Below are 26060 nucleotides of genomic sequence, written 5' to 3' on the forward strand. Positions count from 1 at the left end.
TTAGATTAAATTAGATTAGATTAACTTAAATTTTGGCCAATATCAATAGTACAAACAGTAAGTCTAGACAGGAAAGAAGTGCTCAGTTCTCTTTGAATACAAAGGAGATGAAGAATTTGGCCCAAGCAAACCACCTCAGAGCAAAATCCTTGATCCATGAACACAGCAGAAATGCCTAAACTCTAATGTTGGTATTCCACCTGTATTTGCCACCTTCTAGCTCATATTCCTAGTTGCTAGCCATGTCCGTGACACATAGGGATCATACAATAAATACTTCTTCAACAGGTATATAAATAAAAGATAATCACTAAAGAAGATTCTAGTTATAGTAGGGTAAATATATGAACTACATGAAAAAAATTTTCAATGGCCTAATACAGTATACTTTATTCTTAGCTCCTAGAAAACTCAGTGTATAACAGTGGCATGTCCTATACCATGCAGCAGTTCAGAGATCAGTATAAATTCCGGACTCTTCTTTCCTGTAAGTGTGCATCTAGCCAGAAGGAGAAAGAGAGAGAATAGGAAAAAAACGTGAGAGATTTAAATGGGCCACTTCCGGACATGACAGACATCATGTCCACCTACATTTCACCACTAGATGTCCATCACATGGTCCCACTTAACTACAAAGGAGGCTGGGAAGAGTGGGCAGCCTGTGTATTCAGGGAGGAGGGAGGAAGGAGTGGAAACGATGGGTTTCAGTCAATAATTAGCTTGTCTTTGCTCTATCAGAATTAGGGCAAGCTCTTTCCCTAGGTAGAACCTACTTTATCATAACTACCAACTCATAGCCAACTTTAAGCTTACTTATCTACATTATGTTCTCTCCAATGGATTTTTTTTCACCAGTTATTATCTTAAGTAGTTGCTGTTATTGTTTAGTCCTAAGTGGTAAGGTAAAGCTAATTGTAATCCTGGGTGAGCAAGATGCTTACTAGTCTAACAGTACAAAAGAGACTCTTATAAGAGTTGTTACAACTTACTAAATGCCTCTTGCCATTTTTAACTGCTTAACCAAAAAAAAAAAAAACTATTTTTGAAACATTCTTTAGTATGATTCCCATTATAGTTCTGAAGTTTTTCCTAAAGAGTCCTAGGTTTTCTAATGTAAGCTATCCTAACTCTCCTCTCCTTCCCATAAGCATTCATTAAGCAAAGGATCATTTTGTTCACACTGTTTTGACATGCATAATCTGTGAAAAGCATAGTGAACTAATGGAGTTATCTGCTTCGATCTCATACATTCACCTCTGTGACCCTGTGGGACCATTTCTTAATGAGACCATCAGCTGTACATACCAATAAGATTGGGATTTATGCAGTTATGTCTCATCTCAGCTACTCATTAACAAACTGCATCTTCAGCAGTTAAATGAATTAACCATTTAGCTAAGGAGAGCTTTCCTTGCTTTATCCATTTTTATCTCTTAATGTTTAATGTATCATAATAATATGCCTCATATTCACTTTCATTGTTTTATGAGCAAAGTTTTCAATGTTTAAAAAGAGATGCTAAAATTTATTTTTTTCATTGACTATAAAGTCTTTCTTATTTACCTCTGACCCCCTCCCTCCACTCCATTTTTCAACATTTCTCCAGTATATGTGCACTGTTACAATAAAAAAGTAGCTAACCACAGTGCTTGTTAACAAACCTAAAGACACATTTCATCTTTCTTAAATTCATGTATTTGAGAGTATATGTATCTATATTACTCACAAAAAAAAATGGGAGAGGAGGGGCTGGCATTTTCTTTTATATCACAGAAAAGTGCTATGCATAGAGAGTATTTAGTAACTAAAATCTCAAAAAAGGATCTTGTCCCTGAGAGCTTTATCTATAGGATCTACCATTATAAAATATTTTATTTCTGAAATATGTTATCTACATAACACAGTTTTGAAAAATGCTTGGTCTCTTCGATTCCCACTTGCTTTAGTCATTGTCTTTACTTCTATATGATATCTGGTTCCTAGGAACATTTTGAGTTCCATACATTATTGGGTCAAAAAAGGATGGTAATAAATTTTTATTGTTCCACAAAACCCATACCTTGACAAATGCCTTATATATGAATATTGTAAAATGCTACAAATTATGATGACAATCTTCTTTCTAAGGTCTTCTTTAAAAATTGTAACAGAATAGAAATTTTTGTATCTCACCCCTTTTATTTCTTCTCTCCTTATGTGTGATGAAAGTGGGATCTTCTAGTACAAACTTATATTGATAGTTTCCTATGAAAGGAAGTAAACACTGGTAAATAAAAACTTGTCTTATAGATGTCCCATTCTACAGAATCAACTATTATAGGAGATTGTGATGATTATTGTCCAAAGAGATTCACTATTGCCATCCTAAGACAAATCCAGCAGGAAGGACAATCTTCAGAAGCAGCGAAGACTCCAGGGATCAGAGAACTTCAGAAAAGGTACTAGGAATAAGAGACTGTAGGAGGCCAGATGATAAAGAAACTCCAGAGAATCAAGCATCCATCCAAGGTGACTGTAATATTACCACCAAAAGAGCAAAAATTCATTTTGTATCAACCACTGAAAATTCTTATGTGTTTCTAATTGATTTCTAGCACAGCCTGGTGGGCTGCCGTCTATGGGATCACATAGAGTCGGACACGACTGAAGCGACTTAGCAGCAGCAGCGGCAGCACAGTTTTATTTTTATTTTTGCCAATAAATTCTGTCTACCCACCCTTCCAGATACTGTGCAACAGGTAAATAAATAATGTTATTTCCAATGACCACTAACAAAATTTGTTACTGGTATATATGTAAATTGAACAGAATGTAGTCATGTATTTAACAAAATCAATTATTCAAGAAAGTGTTTGGGTATTTCCTGGATGAACTTAGACTTCCTAATGGGATAATCAGTTTTGATCTTCCAGTGACCCTGTGAGTAAACAGATTTAAGATGCTTTATACATCTGCTACCCTTGCCTCTTGCTAGAAGCAATTTCCCCTACAGAGGGTACTTTTGTAGTACCCTTATACATGCTCATAAAATCTTCCAGAAAGCAACAGTGTGAATTCAAAAGAACAGCTACTGCTTCTTCTCAGGAACAACATCAACACTGCCCTTAAGCCCTTTCAAGATGATGCTCTTAAGATGCAGAGAATAATTTTAGTGTCTTCTTGCATCAGCCTCTTCAATGTGTCCTGTTTTGCACCTTACTCTTATGCTAACTTCATAATCAACAGACTGCGCACACACACACTGAAAGGGAAAAAAAAAGAAAGGTAAGGTTTTGGTTCATTCTGTCCTCTTAACTTGCCCTTTAGATCAACGCTGGCAAAATGGTCAATTGACTCTGATCTCTGAATGGTATTGCAAGGAAATTATCTCTTTAGACTCTATTCATAAGTAAATGTATCTCTCAGCGCTTAAATAGAATGAAGAATTAATTCCTCAAAAAGTTTTGCCTAATAAGAAAAATATATAACTAATAACTTTTCATTAACTTTATAAAATAGTACATTTCAATCAATTGTTAAGTCACCATCTAGAAAGAATCTTAGTTGAAAGATGCATATCACTGACAGTAGATGGAAAAAAACATTTCTCTTTTCACTAAATATTGTTGTTCAGTAGTTAAGTCATGTCTGACTCTTTGCAATTCCATGGAGCACAGCATGCCAGGCTTCCCTGTCCTCTACTGTTTCTATTTGTGCTAAATAGTTTGCCTATTTATGTTATGTACTAAGTTAAAATTACGTACACATGCCACTAGTTGAAAATAATTTTTATTATTTTGAAATATATAATTGTAATTATAGTATTTGATTTAAAAACAGGCTACTTAGCTTCATATACTAAATTGTAGATTAGAAATAATAATTTCAATTTCAAATTATTTCCACATTCCATTGTACAAAGGTAAGAATATTCAGGGACTACAGATCAACTATTTGTAATAGAATTCTACTATGCTGGTGGATTATAGTTCATGAAACAAAAATAGAAAAAAGAAGAAAAGGCAGTGAATTCCACATCATACACAACATCACAAAAGTACCATTAACACATTTAAGCTAAAGCAATAGAAAATTCAGATTTCAGAATATGGTATAAATATGACTCAAATAATTTGAAATCTCAGGATCATCCAGTGTAGTAGGTGGAATATCTTAAGGTGAAAATAGATGTCTGTACTTAATTTTAGAATCAAATGCTACATAATCTTATAGAAAGCAATTATTCTACTGAGTTCATCCAAATTAGTCAAATGTTGTAAATATGCCATTCTTTGGCTGACTGTGTTGAATACACATATTTCTAAAGATGAGAAATCTAACATCAATAATCTAAGCTTTCCTATTAGGAAACTAGAGAAAGAAAGGGTGATATAAGCTTAAAACAAAACAAAGAAAAATAATATAAATTATAGCAGCAATCAATGAAATTGAAAACAGAAAAGGTTTTAATTAATAAAAATGAAAGCTCCAGTTTCATCCACCTCATTAGAACTGATTCAAATGTATTCTTTTTAATGGCTGAGTAATACTCTATTGTGTATATGTACCTCAGCTTTCTTATCCATTCATCTGCTGATGGACATCTAGGTTGCTTCCATGTCCTGGCTATTATAAACAGTGCTGCGATGAACATTGGGGTACACGTGTCTCTTTCCCTTCTGGTTTCCTCAGTGTGTATGCCCAGCAGTGGGATTGCTGGGTCATAAGGCAGTTCTATTTCCAGTTTTTTAAGGAATATGCACACTGTTATCCATAGTGGCTGTACTAGTTTGCATTCCTACCAATACTGTAAAAGGGTTCCCTTTTCTCCACACCCTCTGCAGCATTTATTGCTTGTAGACTTTTGGATCGCAGCCATTCTGACTAGTGTGAAATGGTACCTCATTGGATGCTTGGGGCTGGTGCACTGGGACGACCCAGAGGGACGGTATGGGGAGGGAGGACAGAGGAGGGTTCAGGATGGGGAACAGTTGTATACCTGTGGCAGATTCATGTTGATATATGGCAAAACCAATATGATATTGTAAAGTTAAAAAAGAAAAAAAAATGTTAAAGGTGATATCACCCAAAAGATTGAGAATTAAAAAATAATATAAAATAAAAATGAAAGCTTTTTTGGAAAAAAAATGGTAAAATTGACAAACTTCTAGAAAGGCTAAGATGAAAGAGAAAATACACAGTTTATTAATACCAGAAATGGAGCAGAGATCATCACTATTGATCCATTGACATTAAAAGGATAAATAAAGTATTATGAATAACTCTGAAGCTCCAATACTTTGGCCGCCTGATGCAAAGAGCTGGCTCATTTGCATCATTTGCTCATGTGCATTGTAAAGACCCTGATGCTTGGAAAGATTGAAGGCAAAAAGAGAAGGGGATGACAGAGGATGGGATTGGATTATAGGTGGATTATGTCCACTGACTCAATGGACATAAGTTTGAGCAAGCTCTGGGAGATGGTGAAGGACAGGGAAGCCTGGTGTGCTGCAGTCCATGGAGTTGCAAAGAATAGGACATGAATGAGTTACTGAACAACAACAATGAATAACTTTATCACAAATTTGATAGCTTGAATTAAATGGACCAATTCCTTGAAAGACAAGTCGATAATACTCATATAGGAGAAAAATATCTGAATAGACCTATATCTTCAAAGAAATTGAATCAATAATTAATTTCCAAAGAAGAAAGCACCATCCCAATGATTTCTTTATTGAATTCCACCAAAGATTTAAGGAAGAAATTATACAAATTCCCTACAATCTCTTCCAGAAGGTGGAAGCAGAGGGAGAACTTACTACTCATTCAATGAGACCAGCATTACCATAATACCAGATAGAGACATTATAAGAAAGGAAAACTCAAGACCAAAATCTCTCATGAGCATAAATGAAAAACTTCAGAATGAAGTATTGGCAGATTTAATCCAACACTGTAAAAAGAATAATACACCATGACCAAGTGGAATTTATTCCCAATAGGCAAGGCTAGTTAAACATTTGAAAATTGTTATAATTCATCACATCAACAGGTTATAGAAGAAAAGCACATGATTTTGTCATTGATGAAGAAAAATTGTTAATATCCAAAATCAATGATTAAAAAAAACCAAAACTCTTAGCACACCAGGAATAAAGGGTAACTTTGTGAACATGACAGGAAGCATCTACCAAAGACCTACAGCTAATATCGCATTTCATACTGAAAACCCAGGTGCTTTCTTCCTATAATCAGAAACAAAGCCCCTTCTCTACTCCTATTAAATATGGTATTGGAAGTCCTAGATAATGCAAGGAAACAAGAAAAGTAAAATGTATAGAAAGTTGAAAAATGTTAATAAAACTGTCTTTTTTACACAGTTAATATGATTGTCTACATAGAAAAACCCCAAAGAATTAGCAGTAGCAACAACAAAAAAATACCTATTGGAGCAAGTTTGGGTGAACTCTGGGAATTGGTGATGGACAGGGAGGCCTGGCGTGCTGCGATTCATGGGGTCACAAAGAGCCGGACACATCTGAGCGACTGAACTGAACTGAACTGAAACAATTAAAGCAAGGTTAGAGAATATAAGGCAATTTCCTAGATAACATCAATGAACAACTGAAATTTGACATTAAATATACAACACTATTTACATTAAGACAAAAAGTGAAATAGATATCTTAGGCATAAATATAAGAAAGTATGTACAGAATATGTGAAGAAAATCACAAAAATTTCATAAGAGAAAAATTTTTAAATCAAAAATAGAGATCCGTGTTCATGCATTGGATGACTTGATATTATTAAGATGTCAATTCTTCCCAATTTGACCTATAAATTTAATGCCGTCCCAAATCAGAACATCAGCACATTATTTTGTGAATGTCAACAGTGATTCTAAGGTTTATATGGAAAAGCAAAAGACCAAGAATAGATAACATAATAATGAAGAAGAATAAAGTCAGAGGATTGATGCTCATCAACTTCAAGATTTACCATAAAGGTACAGTAAGTGGTATTGATTAAAGAATAGACACATCAATGGAACAGAATTTAGAGCCTATAAATTGGCCCACATAAGCATACACAAATGATCCTTGACAAAGGAGCAAAAACATTTTGTGAAGATAGAATCATCTTTACAACAAATGGTGCTAAAATGATTACATATCCATATGCAAAAGAAGCTGCACACAGACTTTACATTTCACAAAAATTAATTCAAATGGATCATAGACTTAATATAAAAGGCAAACCTATTAACTTTCTAGACGATAAATAGGTGAATATCTAGATGACCTTGATTTTGGCAGTGACTTTAGAATATCAAAGGATATCTCATAATTCATGAAAGGAAAAACCAATAAGATGGACTTTATACAATTAAAATGTCTGCTCTGTGAAAGATGCTCTTAAATGAATGAAAAGATAAGACACAGGTTTGAAGAAAATATTTGCAAAACTCTTATGTACCTGTATAACCTAACAACAAGAAAAACAAAAAAATACACCAAGAAAATAATCAAAATTCTGAACAGATACCTTACCAAAGAAGATATATAGATGGCAAATAAGCATATAAACAAATAATCAGCATTGTATGTCATTAGGGTATTGCAACTTAAAACAGCAATAAGATAACTTTACCCACCTGTTAGAATGGTTACAACCTAAAAATCTGCCAATACCAAATGTTGATGAAGATGTAGAGCAGCAGGTAATCTCATTCATTGCTGATGGGAATGAAGAATTGTATAGCCAGTTTGAAAGATGATTTGGAATGTCTTAGAAAGCTAGACATAGTCTTACCATTTCATCCAGCAGTCACACTTGTGTTTTCACAATTGAATCAAAAACGTATGTACATACAAAAACTTGCATGCATATGTTTATAGCAGCTTTATTCATAACCTGCAAAACCTGGAAACAACTAAGAAGGCCTTCAGTAGTAAATGAATAATCTGTTTATTCATACAATGGAATGTTACTCAGTACTAAAAAGAAATGAGCTATTTAGCCATAAAAAGACATAAAGGAACATTAAATGTACACTCAAGTGAAAAAAACTACATATTGTGTAATCCCAACTGTATGACATTCTAGAAAAGGTAAAACTATGGGAGTAGCAAAAGGATCAGTGGTTGTGTGCATGCTCAGTCACTTCAGTTGTGTCCAGTTCTTTGTGACCCTGTGGGATGTAGCCCACCAGGCTTCTCTGTCCATGGGGTTCTCCAGGCAAGAACAATCTAATGAGTTGTTGTGTCCTTCTCCAGGATATCTTCCCAACCTAGGGATCTAACCCATGTCCTTCGCATCTCCTGCATTTCAGGCAGATTCTTTACCCATTAAATCCTAGGAAGCCCAGATTAGTGGTTGCTAGAGGTTAAACCACTAGGGCAGAGGGAAGAAAATGTGGAGTACTGGGGACTTTAAGGTCAGTGAAACTATTCTGTTTGATACAGTAATGGTATTAGATGACATATGCATTTGTCAAAAAACATAGAACTATATAATAAGGTCATGGATTTTAGTTAATAACAGTTATCAGTATTGATTAATTAATTGTAACAAATATACTACAGTAATGCAAGGTGTCAATAATAGGGAAAACTGTATGCAAGAGACGGGTATATGGCAATGTACCCTATTGCTCGCTCAATTTTTCTGTAAATCAAATATGAAATAAGTGCTATATCCAAAGCTGACAAAAGAAAGTTACATTGATTATATAACCAATTCTCAAAAATACGATGAAAAACTCGAGTATTTAATTTAAAAATAGACAAAGGTTATACATAGCCAATTCATAGAATGGGAACTCCAGAGAACTAACAAGTATATAAAGATGCCAAATGTTGCTAGTATTAAAGAGTAATGCAAATTAAAAGAACAATGAAGTAACTCATATCCTTTCGATGAGCAAAAATTTTTTAAATCTGATAGTATCAAGTTTTAATGTTGTAAGACAATTAAAACTACAGTATAATACATTTATGTAAATTAAAAACACATAGATACACAAAATAACATTACATACATTTATTTAAGGATGGATATACAAAAACATTTAATATACAATTAAAATGAATTTCTGCAGTAGGGAGGAAATGAGAGAAAAGAAAAAATAGCAAACAAAATTGAAAGAAGTATGAACTATTGATGATAACACACTATGAACTGAGGGCTGTGATAAATCCAACTCCACACCTGAAGTCTAAATATTAAAATAGGGTGACTGCTTAATCCCAGGCCTTTCTGCTTAGTTTTTCCTCTCAGTTTGGACTCAAGGCTTCTGTCACAGCCCTGCTCTGCCAGATCATCAGTCATGCCAAGAAGCATCCTAGCTTGATCCCCCTCTTCATATTCATTGGAGTGGGAGGTACTGGAGCTGCATTGTATGTCATGCTCCTGGCATCGTTGAGTCCCAATATCAGTTGGGACAGAAAGAATAACCCAGAACCCTAGAACAAGCTCGGTCCTAATGATCAGTACAAGTTCTACTCTCTGAATACAGATTATAGAAACTGAAGAAAGAAGGTCCAAACTTCTAAATGTAACGTGTCACTGTAAAGCTGCTTAGAATGAAGCTCTTCCAGAAACAATCCACACAATTTCCCACTTAACCAGGAGATATTTTCCCCCTAAATGTATGAAATTATGTTGGTGTATTGTGTTGGGTTTACACTGATGAATAAATAGTCTGAAACATGAAAAAATAAATACATGTTAAAATAAGAAAATTAAGAAAATACAGCAGAAAGTCTTGAAAACAATTGGAAATCAAGAGATACTATGTGCTGTGTTCAAAGTAGCAGATGAAAGATATCTCTAAATGTCACAGCACAAGCTGTTTCAGTGAAAGTCAGGAGAGTGACTTATGATAGAAGCAGGTAATCAGTGATCAAAGTATGCAATGGTAGAGATAATGCCAAGACCTAGAAATCTCACAAAAATGGAGGAAAAAGAAAATTTTTTTAATTTTAATGGGGCATTAAGGTATAATGAAAAAAATTTAAATATCTTGATTCTATTTTTGTAGTGGAAATGTCCAGTGCTAGAGAATTATGTTAGGAAAGAAGAAAATTCAAGAAAAAATTATAAAGTTTGAAATTGTTTTTATTAATTAAAGCTGACTAAAGATAAGCTGAGCTGCCAGGGAAGCCCCAAAGATAAACTGCAAGAGTCTGAAGGGAAAATATAGAATAGCAAAAGGATGTTAGAAAAGATCAAGATAGAAAGTAGATACAGAAATCATCCAAGTCATTGAAATATAAGATACTCCACAAAACACAGGAGAGATTAAGTGCAGTATTATACAGTGGTTAAGACTAAGCTTTTCGAAGATGGTGGAGGAGTAGGACAGGGAGAACACTTTCTCCCCCACAAATTCATCAAAAGAACATTTAAACACTGAGTAAATTCCACAAAACAACTTCTGAATGCCGGCAGAGGACATCAGGCACCCAGAAAAGCAAACCAAGTCTTCAAAAGGAGGTAGGAAAAAATATAAAAGACAAAAAAAAGAGACAAAAGAGGGAGGGACGGAGTTCCATCCCAGGAAGGGAGTCTTAAAAAAGAGAGAAGTTTCCAAACACCAGGAAACCTTCTCACTGCCGAATCTGTGCTGAGCCTTGGAAGCACAGAGGGCAACGTAGCAGGGAGGAAAAATAAATAAACAATTAAAACCCTCAGATTACGAGCCCTATGGTAACTCCCCCAGCGGAGAAGCAGCGCAGACGCCTGCACACCTACTAGCAAGCGGGGGCTGGGCAGGGAGGCGCGGCACAGGCTGCATCACTTAGAGTAAGGACCTGGCCTGAATACCCCGAGCGCTTTCTGAGTGAAATAATTTGGGCTAGCAAACCAGACTGTGGGATATCTACCACGCGAAAAGCCAGCCCTAACCTAAGATACCGCCAGGCCTGTGCACGGAACAAAGGACTGAACAGAGATAGCTGACTACAGACCATCCCCCTCCGGTGACAGGCAGCCATACCCAGAAGGGGGCATTCACAGCCCCAGAGAGACATTATCTATAAAACTGTAAGCAGGCTTCTTTGCTAACTAAAACTTCTTGGGGGTCTGGACGGTCAACATCCACCTGAAAAGGTGCGCCAGTTGTACACCTAGATAACTGAGTGGCAGGGAGGCAATAAGTCACAGCAACTGCGCTCGCCAAACACCTTATCACCTGAGCTGCTTGGACCTGGGAAGGGCACAAAACGCAGGCCCAAACAAGTCTGTGCCTCTGAGGACTACCCGAGTGCCTGAACCTGAGTGGCTTGGACCTGGGAGGTGCAAGCAGCCCAGGGCCGGACACGGATGGTTCCCAGCAGAGCAACCTAGAGCCTGAGCAGTGTGGGCAGGGAGGCTACACGCGCCGTGAACGGGGGCAGACCCAGTGTGGCTGAGATAGTGCGAGCACACGCCAGTGTTATTTGTTTGCAGCGTCCCTCCCTCCCCACAGTGTGACTGAACAAGTGAGCCTAAAAAAAAAAAAAAAAAGTGTCCTCCACCGTCCCCTTTGTGTCAGGGCGCAAACCAGATACTGAAGAGACCAGCAAACAGAAGAAGCTATAACAGAAGGACCCACCTGGAAGCTACAGGCAATAGATTAAAACCCTGTGTTTAGTACCAACTACATAGAAAGGGGCCTATAGATCTTGAGAAATATAAGTCAGATCAAGGAACTAGCCGAAAATGAACTGAACCCACAATACCCACAACAAAACTACTGAAAGTCCTAGATACATTTTTACTATTTTTACGATCATTCTTTCTTTTTTTTTAAATTTTTTAAAGAATTTTAACGCCTCTATTGTTCCTTTAATTTTCACTTTTATAACCTACTATTAGCAAAAAAAAAAAAAAAAGACCCTATTTTTTTCAAAGCAAACTTCATATATATTTATTTTATAATTTTTTGACTTTTTTCTTCTTTTCTTTAACATTGTATTTTTGAAATTCCAAACTCTACTCTAGATTTTTAATTTTAGCTTTTTATTATTTGTTATCAATTTTGTACCTATATTTTTTTTCTATAATTTTTGTGACTTTTTTTTTTCTCTCTCTCTTTCTCTTCTTTTATATAACATTGTATATCTGAAATTCCAAACTCTACTCTAGATTTTTAATTTATGCTTTTTGGTATTTGTTATCAATTTTGTACCTATACTTTCTTTATAATTTTTGTGAATTTGTTTGTTTTTGGTTTTGGTTTTTTTTTTCCTGTCTTTTTTTTTTTTCTCTCCTTTTTTTTTAACACTGTATTTTTGAAATTCCAAACTGTACTCTAGATTTTTAACTTTTGCTTTTTGGTATTTGTTATCAATTTTGTACCTATATTTTCTTTATAATTTTTGCGACTTTGTTTATTTTTGTTTGTTTTTTCTCTCTTTCTTTTCCTTCTTCTTTTCTTTAACATTGGGTTTTTGAAATTCCAAACTCTACTCTAGATTTTTAATTTTTGCTTTTATGTATTTGTTACCAATTTTGTACCTTTAAGAACCCAATCTTCAGGACCCATTTTTCACTAGGGAGCGAGATTACTGGCTTGACTGCTCTCTCTCCCTCTGGGCTCTGCTTTTTCTCCACCAGGTCACCTGTGTCTCCTCCCTAACCCTTCTCTACTCTATCCAACTCTGTGAATTTCTGTGTGTTCCAGACGGTGGAGAACACTTAGGGAACTGATTACTGGCTGGATCTGTCTCCTTCCTTTTCATTCCCCCCTTTTATCCTCCTGGCCACCTCTGTCAATTTCCTCCTGCTTCTCTTCTCTGTATAACTCCATGAACATCTCTGAGCGGTCCAGTTGTGGAGTGCACATAAGGAAGTGATTACTGGCTAGCCCACTCTCTCCTCTATTGATTCCACCTCATCTCATTCGGGTCACCTCTACTCCCTCCTCCCTCTTCTCTTCTCCATGTAACACTATGAACCTCTCTGGGTGACCCTCATGGTGGAGAAACGTTTCATCTTTAACATAGATGTTTTATCAGTGGTGCTGTATAGAAGGAGAAGTTTTGAAACAACTGTAAAAATAAGACCAATAACTGGAAGCAGGAGGCTTAAGTCCAAACCCTGACTCCAGGGAACATTAATTGACAGGAGCTCATCAAATGCCTCCATACCTACACTGAAACGAAGCACCACACAAGGGCAAACAAGTTCCAGGGCAAGATATACCAAGCAAATTCTCCAGCAACAAAGGACACAGCCCTGAGCTCCAAGATACAGGCTGCTGAAAGTCACCCCAAAACATAGACATCTCATAAGTCATTACTGGTCACTTCATTGCACTCCAGAGAGAAGAAATACAGCTCCACTCACCAGAACACCGACACAAGCTTCCCTAACCAAGAAACCTTGACAGGCCACCGGTACAAACCCACACACAGCGAGGAAATGCCACAATAAAGAGAACGCCACCAACTGCCAGAATACAGAAAGGACACCCCAAACTCAGCAATTTAAACAAGATGAAGAGACAGAGGAATACCCAGCAGATAAAGGAACAGGATAAATGCCCACCAAACCAAACAAAAGAGGAAGAGATAGAGAATCTACCTGATAAAGAATTTCGAATAATGATAGTGAAATTGATCCAAAATCTTGAAATCAAAATGGAATCACAGATAAATAGCCTGGAGACAAGGATAGAGAAGATGCAAAAAAGGTTTAACAAGGACCTAGAAGAAATAAAAAAGAGTCAATATATAATGAATAATTCAATAAATGAAATTAAAAACACTCTGGAGGCAACAAATAGTAGAATAACAGAGGCAGAAGATAGGATTAATGAATTAGAAGATAGAATGGTAGAAATAAATGAATCAGAGAGGAAAAAAGAAAAATGAATTAAAAGAAATGACAATCTCAGAGACCTCCAGGACAATATTAAATGCTACAACATTTGAATCATAAGGGTTCCAGAAGAAGAAGACAAAAAGAAAGACCATGAGAAAATACTTGAGGAGATAATAGTTGAAAACTTCCCTAAAATGGGGAAGGAAATAATCACTCAAGCCCAAGAAACCCAGAGAGTCCCAAACAGGATAAACCCAAGGGAAAACACCCCAAGACACATATTAATCAAATTAACAAAGAACAAATATTAAAAGCAGCAAGGGAAAAACAACAAATAACACACAAGGGAATTCCCATAAGGATAACAGCTGATCTTTCGATAGAAACTCTTCAAGCCAGGAGGGAATGGCAAGACATACTTAAAATGATGAAAGAAAATAACCTACAGCCCAGATTATTGTACCCAGCAAGGATCTCATTCAAATATGAAGGAGAAATCAAAAGCTTCTCAGACAAGCAAAAGCTGAGAGAATTCTGCACCACCAAACCAGCTCTCCAACAAATACTAAAGGATATTCTCTAGACAGGAAACACAAAAACGGTGTATAAATTCAAACCCAAAACAATTAAGTAAATGGCAACGGGATCATACCTATCAGTAATTATCTTAAACGTAAATGGGTTGAATGCCCCAACCAAAAGACAAAGACTGGCTGAATGGATACAAAAACAAGACCCCTGCATATGTTGTCTACAAGAGACCCACCTCAAAACAGGGGACACATACAGACTGAAAGTGAAGGGCTGGAAAAAGATTTTCCATGCAAATAGGGACCAAAAGAAAGCAGGAGTAGCAATACTCATATCAGATAAAATAGACTTTAAAACAAAGGCTGTGAAAAGAGACAAAGACGGTCACTACATAATGATCAAAGGATCAATCCAAGAAGAAGATATAACAATTATAAATATATATGCACCCAACATGGGAGCACCGCAATATGTAAGACAAATGCTAACAAGTATGAAAGGAAAAATTAACAATAACACAATAATAGTGGGAGACTTTAATATCCCACTCACACCTATGGATAGATCAACTAAACAGAAAATTAACAAGGAAACACAAACTTTAAACGATACAATAGACCAGTTAGACCTAATTGATATCTATAGGACATTTCATCCCAAAACAATGAATTTCACCTTTTTCTCAAGCACACATGGGACCTTCTCCAGGATAGATCACATCCTGGGCCATAAATCTAGCCTTGGTAAATTCAAAAAACTTGAAATCATTCCAAGCATTTTTTCTGACCACAATGCAGTAAGATTAGATCTCAATTACAGAAGAAAAACTATTAAAAATTCCAACATATGGAGGATGAACAACACGCTGCTGAATAACCAACAAATCACAGAAGAAATCAAAAAAGAAATCAAAATTTGCATAGAAATGAATGAAAATGAAAACACAACAACCCAAAACCTGTGGGACACTGTAAAAGCAGTCCTAAGGGGAAAGTTCATAGCAATACAGGCATACCTCAAGAAACAAGAAAAAAGTCAAATAAATAACCTAACTCTACACCTAAAGCAACTAGAAAAGGAAAAAATGAAGAACCCCAGGGTTAGTAGAAGGAAAGAAATCTTAAAAATTAAGGCAGAAATAAATGCAAAAGAAACAAAAGAGACCATAGCAAAAACCAACAAAGCCAAAAGCTAGTTCTTTGAAAGGATAAATAAAATTGACAAACCATTAGCCAGACTCATCAAGAAACAAAGGGAAAAAAATCAAATCAATAAAATTAGAAATGAAAATGGAGAGATCACAACAGACAACACAGAAATACAAAGGATCATAAGAGACTACTATCAACAATTATATGCCAATAAAATGGACAACGTGGAAGAAATGGACAAATTCTTAGAAAAGTACAACTTTCCAAAACTGGACCAGGAAGAAATAGAAACTCTTAACAGACCCATCACAAGCACGGAAATGGAAACTGTAATCAAAAATCTTCCAGCAAACAAAAGCCCAGGTCCAGATGGCTTCACAGCTGAATTCTACCAAAAATTTAGAGAAGAGCTAACACCTATCCTACTCAAACTCTTCCAGAAAATTTCAGAGGAAGGTAAACTTCCAAACTCATTCTATGAGGCCACCATCACTCTAATACCAAAACCTGACAAAGATGCCACAAAAAAAGAAAACTACAGGCCAATATCACTGATGAACATAGATGCAAAAATCCTTAACAAAATTCTAGCAATCAGAATCCAACAACACATTAAAAAGATCATACACTATAACCAAGTGGGCTTTATCCCAGGGATGCAAGGATTCTTCAATATCCGCAAATCAATCAATGTAATACACCACATTAACAAATTGAAAAATAAAAACCATATGATTATCTCAATAGATGCAGAGAAAGCCTTTGACAAAATTCAAAATCCATTTATGATAAAACTCTCCAGAAAGCAGGAATAGAAGGAACATACCTCAACATAATAAAAGCTATATATGACACACCCACAGCAAACATTATCCTTAATGGTGAAAATTTGAAAGCATTTCCTCTAAAGTCAGGAACAAGACAAGGGTGCCCACTTTCACCATTACTATTCAACATAGTGCTGGAAGTTTTTGCCACAGCAGTCAGAGCAGAAGAAGAAATAAAAGGAATCCAAATTGGAAAAGAAGAAGTAAAATTCTCACTATTTGCAGATGACATGATCCTCTACATAGAAAACCCTAAAGACTCCACCAGAAAATTACTAGAACTAATCAATGATTATAGTAAAGTTGCAGGATATAAAATCAACACACAGAAATCCCTTGCATTCCTATACACTAATAATTAGAAAACAGAAATAGAAATTAAGGAAACAATTCCATTCACCATTGCAACGGAAAGAATAAAATAGTTAGGAATATATCTACCTAAAGAAACTAAAGACCTATATATAGAAAACTATAAAACACTTGTGAAAGAAATCAAAGAGGAGAAATATAGAAGAAATATAAAAGAAATCAATAGGTGGAGAAATATACCGTGTTCATGGATTGGAAGAATCTATATAGTAAAAATGAGTATACTACCCAAAGCAATTTATGGATTCAATGCAATCCCTATCAAGCTACCAATGGTAGCTTCACAGAGCTAGAACAAATAATTTCACAATTTGTATGGAAATACAAAAAACCTCGAATAGCCAAAGCTATCTTGAGAAAGAAGAATGGAACTGGAGGAATCAACCTGCCTGACTTCAGGCTCTACTACAAAGCCACAGTCATCAAGACAGTATGGTACTGGCACAAAGACAGAAATATTGATCAATGGAACAAAATAGAAAGCCCAGAGATAAATCCATGCACATATGGACACCTTATCTTTGACAAAGGAGGCAAGAATATACAATGGATTAAAGACAATCTCTTTAACGAGTGGTGCTGGGAAAACTGGTCAACCACTTGTAAAAGAATGAAACTAGAGCACTTTCTAACACCATACACAAAAATAAACTCAAAATGGATTAAAGATCTAAATGTAAGACCAGAAACTATAAAACTCCTAGAGGAGAACATAAGCAAAACACTCTCCGACATACATCACAGCAGGATCCTCTATGACCCACCTCCCAGAATATTGGAAATAAAAGCAAATATAAACAAATGGGACCTAATTAAACTTAAAAGCTTCTGCACAACAAAGGAAACTATTATCAAGGTGAAAAGACAGCCTTCAGAATGGGAGAAAATAATAGCAAATGAAGCAACTGACAAACAACTAATCTCAAAAATATACAAGCAACTCCTACAGCTCAACTCCAGAAAAATAAATGACCCAATCAAAAAATGGGCCAAAGAACTAAATAGACATTTCTCCAAGGAAGACATACAGATGGCTAACAAACACATGAAAAGATGCTCAACATCACTCATTATCAGAGAAATGCAAATCAAAACCACTATGAGGTACCATTTCACACTAGTCAGAATGGCTGCGATCCAAAAGTCTACAAATAATAAATGCTGGAGAGGGTGTGGAGAAAAGGGAACCCTCTTACACTGTTGGTGGGAATGCAAACTAGTACAGCCACTATGGATAACAGTGTGGAGATTCCTTTAAAAACTAGAAATAGAACTGCCTTATGATCCAGCAATCCCACTGCTGGGCATACACACTGAGGAAACCAGAAGGGAAAGAGACACATGTACACCAATGTTCATCGCAGCACTGTTTATAATAGCCAGGACATGGAAGCAACCTAGATGTCCATCAGCAGATGAATGGATAAGAAAGCAGTGGTACATATACACAATGGAGTATTACTCGGCCATTGAAAAGAATAAATTTGAATCAGTTCTAATGAGGTGGATGAAAGTGGAGCCTATTATACAGAGTGAAGTAAGCCAGAAAGAAAAACACCAATACAGTATACTAACGCATATATATGGAATTTAGAAAGATGGTAACAATAACCCTGTGTACGAGACAGCAAAAGAGACACTGATGTATAGAACAGTCTTATGGACTCTGTGGGAGTGGGAGAGGGTGGGAAGATTTTCGGAGAATGACACTGAAACATGTATAATATCATGTATGAAACGAGTCACCAGTCCAGGTTCAATGCACAATACTGGATGCTTGGGGCTGGTGCACTGGGACGACCCAGAGGGATGGTATGGGGAGGGAGGAGGGAGGGGGGTTCAGAATGGGGAACACATGTATACCTGTGGTGGATTCATTTCGATATTTGGCAAAACCAATACAATATTGTAAAGTTTAAAAAAAAAAGATTAAAAAATTTTTTTAAAAATAAAAAAATTAAAAAAAAAAAGACTAAGCTTTTCTTGTTGGAAAACTCAAACTTAGATTTTGCACTTATCTTCAGTAATCACTCAGTGTCCTTGAGCAAATACTTACCAGTTCAGTACTTCTCTTTTGAGTGGATGTTGGGAAGAGTAAATGAAGTAATGCATATAAATTCCTGGCACATGATAAGTATCATTATTAGCAAATTCAGCACCTATACATTATCTGTTTTACCAACAACACCTATTAGAGAGACACTAGGAAATGTTCAAAAGGGAGCTGCTGCTGTTGCTAAGTCCCATCAGTTGTGTTTGACTCTGTGTGACCCCATAGACAGCAGCCCACCAAGCTCTGCTGTCCCTGGAATTCTCCAGGCAAGAACACTGGAGTAGGTTGCCTTTTCCCTCTCCAGTGCATGAAAGTGAAAAGTGAAAGTGAAGTTGCTCAGTCATGTCCGACTCTTAGTGACCCCATGGACTGCAGCCTACCAGGTTCCTCCGTCCATGGGATTTTCCAAGCAAGAGTACTGGAGTGGGGTGCCATTGCCTTCTCTGTCAAAAGGAAGAAAATTAAACAATTATTACAAATATATTAAGGATGAATAGAAAGATAGAAAAAAATGGAAGAAATAATGGGTTTCCCCTTCAGTTCAGTTCAGTCACTCAGTCGTGTCCAAATCTTTGCAACCCCATGAATCGTAGCACGCCAGGCCTCCCTATCCATCACCAATTCCCAGAGTTCACTGGACTCACGTCCATCGAGTCAGTGATGCCATCCAGCCATCTCATCCTCTGTCGTCCCCTTGTCCTCCTGCCCCCAATCACTCCCAGCATCAGACTCTTTTCCAGTGAGTCAACACTTTGCATGAGGTGGCCAAAGTACTGGAGTTTCAGCTTTAGCATCATTCCTTCCAAAGAAATCCCAGGGCTGATCTCCTTCAGAATGGACTGGTTAGATCTCCTTGCTGTCCAAGGGACTCCCAAGAGTCTTCTCCAACACCACAGTTCAAAAGCATCAATTCTTCAGTGCTCAGCTTTCTTCACAGTCCAACTCTAACATCCATACATGACCACAGGAAAAACCATAGCCTTGACTAGACGGACCTTTGTTGGCAAAGTAATGTCTCTGCTTTTGAATATGCTATCTAGGTTGGTCATAACTTTTCTTCCAAGGAGAAAGTGTCTTTTAATTTCATGGCTGGAGTCACCATCTGTAGTGATTTTGTAGCCCAAAAAAATAAAGTCTGACACTGTTTCCACTGTTTCCCCATACATTTCCCATGAACCGATGGGACGAGATGCCATGATCTTGGTTTTCTGAATGTTGAGTTTTAAGCCAACTTTTTCACTCTCCTCTTTCACCTTCATCAAGAGGCTTTTTAGTTCCTCTTTCGAACAAAAGAGTTTGAAATGCAGTACTTGGATGCAATCTCAAAAACGGCAGAATGATCTCTGTTCGTTTCCAAGGCAAACCATTCAATATCACAGTAATCCAAGTCTATGCCCCAATCAGTAACGCTGAAGAAGCTGAAGTTGAACGGTTCTATGAAGACCTACAAGATCTTTTAGAACTAACGCCCAAAAAAGATGTCCTTTTCATTATAGGGGACTGGAATGCAAAAGTAGAAAGTCAAGAAACACCTGGAGTAACAGGCAAATTTGGCCTTGGAACACAGAATGAAGTAGGGCAAAGACTAATAGAGTTTTGCCAACAAAATGCACTGGTCATAGCAAACACCCTCTTCCAACAACACAAGAGAAGACTCTATACATGGACATCACCAGGTGGTCAACACCGAAATCAGATTGATTATATTCTTTGCAGCCAAAGATGGAGACGCTCTATACAGTCAACAAAAACAAGACCAGGAGCTGACTGTGGCTAGATCATGAACTGCTTATTACCAAATTCAGACTTAAATTTAAGAAAGTATGGAAAACCACTAGACCATTCAAGTATGACCTAAATCACATCCCTTATGATTATACAGTGGAAGGGAGAAATAGATTTAAGGGACTAGATCTGATAGATAGAGTGCCTGATGAACTATGGACTGAGGTTCGTGACATTGTACAGGAGACAGGGATCAAGACCATCCCCATGGAAAAGAAATGCAAAAAAAAACCCAAAATGGCTGTCTGGACTTCCCCTTACATCCAACTAGGTGTCCTACAATTCAACTTAATTCTAACACCCTCTACTTTTTAGATAGTGTCAGATCCCGCAGGTTAATGGCTCAGTCTTAACAAGAGTGCACTCCCCTCCACACACACACAAACATATACACAAACACACAATTCAGGCACCAATTGACTAACCATCTATAGGATTGGCCTTCCAATAACCCATTCCTCAGGTTTGAGTAATTTACTAGAGTGGCTCACAGAACTCAATCATTTTGCTTACTAGATTATCTACTCACTAAAAGAGATTGTAACTCAGAAAGAGCCTAATGGAAGAGATGCATGGGGGCAAGGTTTGGGTTCGGCCATGCTCCCCAAATCTCTAGTATTCAACATGAAAGCTCTCTGAACTCCATCCTTTTGGAATTAATAGAGGTGTCATTAAATAGACATGATTGATTAAATCATTGGCCACTGATGACTGAATTCTATCTCCAGCTCCTTCGAGGTCAGGGGCATAGGCCTAAAAGTTCTAACCCTCTAATCACCTGGTTGGCTCCTGCACTGGCAACAAGCCCTCAACCTTAAGTGGTGTCCGAAAGTCACCTCATTCACATGACAAAAGACGTTTATCATTCTCATCATTCAGGAAATTTCAAGGGTTGTAGGAGCTCTGTGCCAGAAAAAGGACAAAGACCAAACATATATTTCTTACTATGAATCACAGTATCACAATACCAAATAGTTTACTATTTTGAAACTGATTCTGAAAATTTCATATTTTTCCATCAAATATAAAAGTTAGTTGTCGAGTACCATTATTTATATGTCAAGCACAATCTTATGATGTGCATAGCATTATCTTGAGTTTACTTGTAAGAAATTTGAGGCCTAAACAAGTATTTAAAACTTACCCAAGATCACAACTTACTAGCAGATTGAGGATTAGTTATAGTGTTAGTCGCTCAATTGTGTCTGACTCTCTGTCACCCCATGGACTGTAGCTTGCCAGGCTCCTCTCTCCCTGATTCTCCAGGCAAGAGTACCAGAGTGGGCAGCCATTCCCTTCTCCAGCAGATCTTTCCGACCCAAGGACCAAACTGTGTCTCCTGCATTGCAAGCTAATTCTTTACTGTCTGAGCCACCAAGGAAGCCCAGCTTGAGGATTACACAATTGCAAGTTGGGAGCTCCTTCAACTACATAAAATATATTTCATCATCAAGTGTTATTATCTGAATTTATTCTTTATGAACATTCCATAGGATTTAGTCTGTCAATGCCAGAAGAGTAATGCTGTTTAAGTAGAAGTTTGCCAGGAGCACCAAGATTATTCACATTTGGATGCGTGGGTAGGAGAATCCCAAGCAACATCTGTTGCCCCGCCATGGTCCAGTGCACAGAACTATAAAAATGCAAAATGTTCTTTTTTTTTTTAAATGAACAACGAGTCCCAAAGGAATCACTAAAGGAAGAAGGCAGACTTTAAACTGAACCACAGAATCATTTCAAAGCTAATTAGAAGCTACAAATGTGGAAAAGAAAATTTCAATGCAATTATTTAGAGCAAGGGAAAAATGAATTATCAGACTGTGTTCTATCCACAGTCAAACTATATTATCCAACCCAGCACTACCCACCCTTTTGACTGTTTGACTAGCATAGCCTTTACTGCACTCATGAAGTAATGTAAAGAAAAGGGTATAACTCTCCTCTCTCATCATTGTAAAGTGCCCTGTTAGACTAGGCAATAATTACATGAAGAATTGTGTCCAAAAGCTGAAACAGGTGGTGAAACTATAGTGGAGGCCTTGCCCATGGGCAATGGGAGCCTATGGAGTTAGAGGAGCCTCGTCTGACTCATCTTACAGTTGGTGTGGTGGTAAAGAATCCACCTGCTATATGCAGGAGATATGGGTTCAATTCCTGGGTCAGGAAGATCCCCAGGAGAAGAAAATAACAACCCACTTCAATATTCTTGCCTGGGAAATTTCCTGGACAGAGGAGTCCCAGCAGGCCACAGGCCATGAGGTCACAAAGAATTGCTCACAACTGAGTGACAACAGCAATAAGAAAACAGGGCTCACAGGTATGTGCTGACCCTCCTTCTTCTGATGAAATGTGCTACTCCCATGGGTGGTAAATGTCCCAAACTAGGCCAATTAGCTTCCCTTTCACCTCTGATCAATGGGTCAGAAGTGTTTGAGCAAAAGGCATTGAGACAACCCATTTGTATTAGAAAATGAAGCCAACAGAGAGAAACAGAAACTCAAGCAATCTTAATAACATGTTTCTTTTTTTCTTAGTCTTCCCTAAAACCAACAGCTATATATCTGTCCTTACCAAGGTTTATAAACATGAGCAATAAATATTCCATTTCATTATACCAGGATAGAGAATTTACCCAGGAGTACATCCTATTATGACTCTTCACTCCATTCCTAAGACCCCATTCCCCAACTCCCTGACCCACCCCCCATTTCAGCTCCATTCTCCTAGTGGACAGAATAACAATTTCAAATCCTTACAGATTCTAAGGGCTTCACAGGTAGGGCAGTTGGTAAAGAATTTTCCTGCCAATGAAGGAGACACAAGAGACTCAGGTTTGATTCCTGGTTCAGGAAGATCCCCTAGAGGAGGAAATGGCCACCCATGAGTCTGGCGGGCTTGAGTCCATGTGGTTCCAAAGGGTCGGACACAACTGAGCATGCACACATAGACAAAATCACACTTGCATCTCTTCTCAGTCCAGCCACCACAGCCCCAGAATGTGGACCCATGCAAAGGCGAAGTGAAAATAGGAGGTTAGAACATTTCTGGGATCACAAGCCTTTGCTCACAGCCCACAGTTTTATGTTCCATCTGTGACAGCTGATTGCTGACCACCACACTGCTTGAGATTAAGTCCAAAGCCACCTTAAGTAAGCATCTATGGAAAACAACATAGGAACACTGAGGCCTTTGGAAACCACAGAATTTAAACAGTGCAGCATCTTCCAACTCTTCTTCAGTAATTTTGTTTCTACTACTGATGGAAGAAAACAGTTATTAGTTAGTCTTTCCTCTCAGTCCTGCATACATAACTCAGAAACAGCTAAGCTAAATTCAGCCCACATTATCTACTTAGAGTAGAAAGGAAGAGGGTTTTTCTTTGAAGTAAATAAGTAATTACATTAAATGTTGTGCACTAAATTATAGACTACTGGCTGAAATATGCAAATTTAAATAAACGAAATCATTATTACATATTAATGTACACCCAAGAAAGGCAAAATGGAGTTGCTCAGATTTATTCACGATTATTCAGAGGGCTAACACAACAAATTTATCCAGAGGTCAGCCTTCTGGCAGTGTTGGCTCTTTGTAGATAAGACAGGTAACTGGCTTGAACACTGGAAGTAATATTTATCACTAAGCGTTTTACAGACAATTCTGTTCATCACAGGTGTTTTTAGGACCTACTCGGTGCTTGATACTGGGGAGAGAATGTTTAATGGGATTGTAGCAGAACCTGTACTTGCTAACTACAGCATCCTTCCAGCCCTTTCTCCTAACATTTAGTTGAGCACGTTGCTGCCCATAAGAAAACTGCATTTCCCAGACATCTCTGTTCCTTAGGATGGTCACGTTACTGAATTCTGGCCAATGCAATGTGAGAGAGATATGATGTGAAACTTCAGAGAAAAGTTCTAAAAGGAAGGAGCCATACATTTCTCCATTTCCTTCTTCCTGTTAAAAATTATAGAAAAGAAGTGGCTGGAATTAAGAAGTGGCATTAAGGCCATTAAAACCCTTCTCTAACATGCTAAAGGAGGAAGCAAATCTATAGCATTAGGCTTCATGGGACAGATGGATTCTATCAAAATTATTCAACTCTGCCATTATAATTATGAAAGTGAAACAGGAGAGTGAAAAAGTTGGCATAACTTTTGGCATCAGAAAACTAAGATCATGGTATCTGGTCCCATCATTTCATGGCAAATAGATGGGGAAACAATGAAAAGAGTGAAAAAATTTATTTTTGGGGACTCCAAAAACACTGCAGATGGTAACTGCAGCCATGAAATTAAAATACGCTTCCTCCTTTTATGACCAAACTAGACAGTATATTAAAAAACAGAGGCATTACTTTGCCAGTGAAGGTCAGTCTAGTCAAAGATATGGTTTTTCCAATAGTCATGTATGGATGTGAGAGTTGGACTATAAAGAAAGCTGAGCACCAAATAATTGATGCTTTTGAACTGTGTTGTTGGAGAAGACTCTTGAGAGTCCCTTGGACTGCAAGGAGATCCAACCAGTCCATTCTGAAGGAGATCAGTCCTGAATATTCATTGGAAGGACTGATGCTGAAGCTGAAACTCCATTACTTTGGCCACCTGATACGAGGAACTAACTTATTTGAAAAGATCCTGATGCTGGGAAAGATTGAAGGTGGGAGGAGAAGGGGATAATAGTGGATGAGATGGTTGGATGGCATCACTGACTCAATGGACATGAGTTTGAGCAAGCTCCAGGAGTTGATGATGGACTGGAAAGACTGGCGTGCTGCAGTCTGTGGGGTCACAAAGAGTTGTACATGACTGAGCACTGAACTGAACTGATAGTGAGAAAGCAGACATAGACATTGCCTGAAAGAAGTGATGTATCCCAATAGAACTTCATTTACAAAAGAAATAGCCACCATATTGACACTAGTTTACCAACTCAATAAAAAGAGAGTAAAATGGGGAAATAGAAGGAGTTTGCCAATGGAAAAAATGTCAAATAGCCCTTTGACCTCCTATCCTCCACATAACCCATATACAAAAATAAATCCATTTCTACCTTTTTAAAGCAACTTCCTTTGGGAATGTTTCTCTACTCCATAGAGTGGAAACTAAACCTAAGCATTACAAAAATAGGATTCCTGCATCAAAGTTTTAGAATTTTGTGGGTTGATCTGGCAGTTAAACTTTGAATTTCTATATAGAATGGAAATTATGATAATGAAATCAAAGAATAGAGGAGAGGTGTCAAATCTAGATGATAAATAGGCAGGATTAGGAAAGGATTTTTAGAGCAAGAGACAGTGAACATGAGTTTCAAAGATGATAAGAAGCTCTTCAGATGATGAATGTGGAAGAGAGTATTCTAGAAAGTTGTAGTAGGATGTACAAATGCCCCCATGTGACAGAGCAAAAAAACCAAGTCAGGAGGACATTTATGTGCCAAATAAAAGAATCACATCTTTATTCTAAATGTACTGGCTCAGTTCTAATGAGGTGGATAAAACTGGAGCCTATTATACAGAGTGAAGTAAGCCAGAAGGAAAAACACCAA

The 26060-nt window shown here is 37.3% G+C and overlaps 1 pseudogene; it reads left to right on the plus strand.

Annotated features, from left to right (window-relative positions):
• The first annotated feature begins 441 nt into the window (after positions 1-441).
• LOC139183486 (cytochrome c oxidase subunit NDUFA4 pseudogene) lies at positions 442-9539 on the plus strand (annotated as a pseudogene).
• Positions 9540-26060: the final 16521 nt, after the last annotated feature.

Source organism: Bos indicus, chromosome 6 (genome assembly GCF_029378745.1).
Source record: "Bos indicus isolate NIAB-ARS_2022 breed Sahiwal x Tharparkar chromosome 6, NIAB-ARS_B.indTharparkar_mat_pri_1.0, whole genome shotgun sequence".
Classification (NCBI taxonomy): Eukaryota; Metazoa; Chordata; class Mammalia; order Artiodactyla; family Bovidae; genus Bos; species Bos indicus.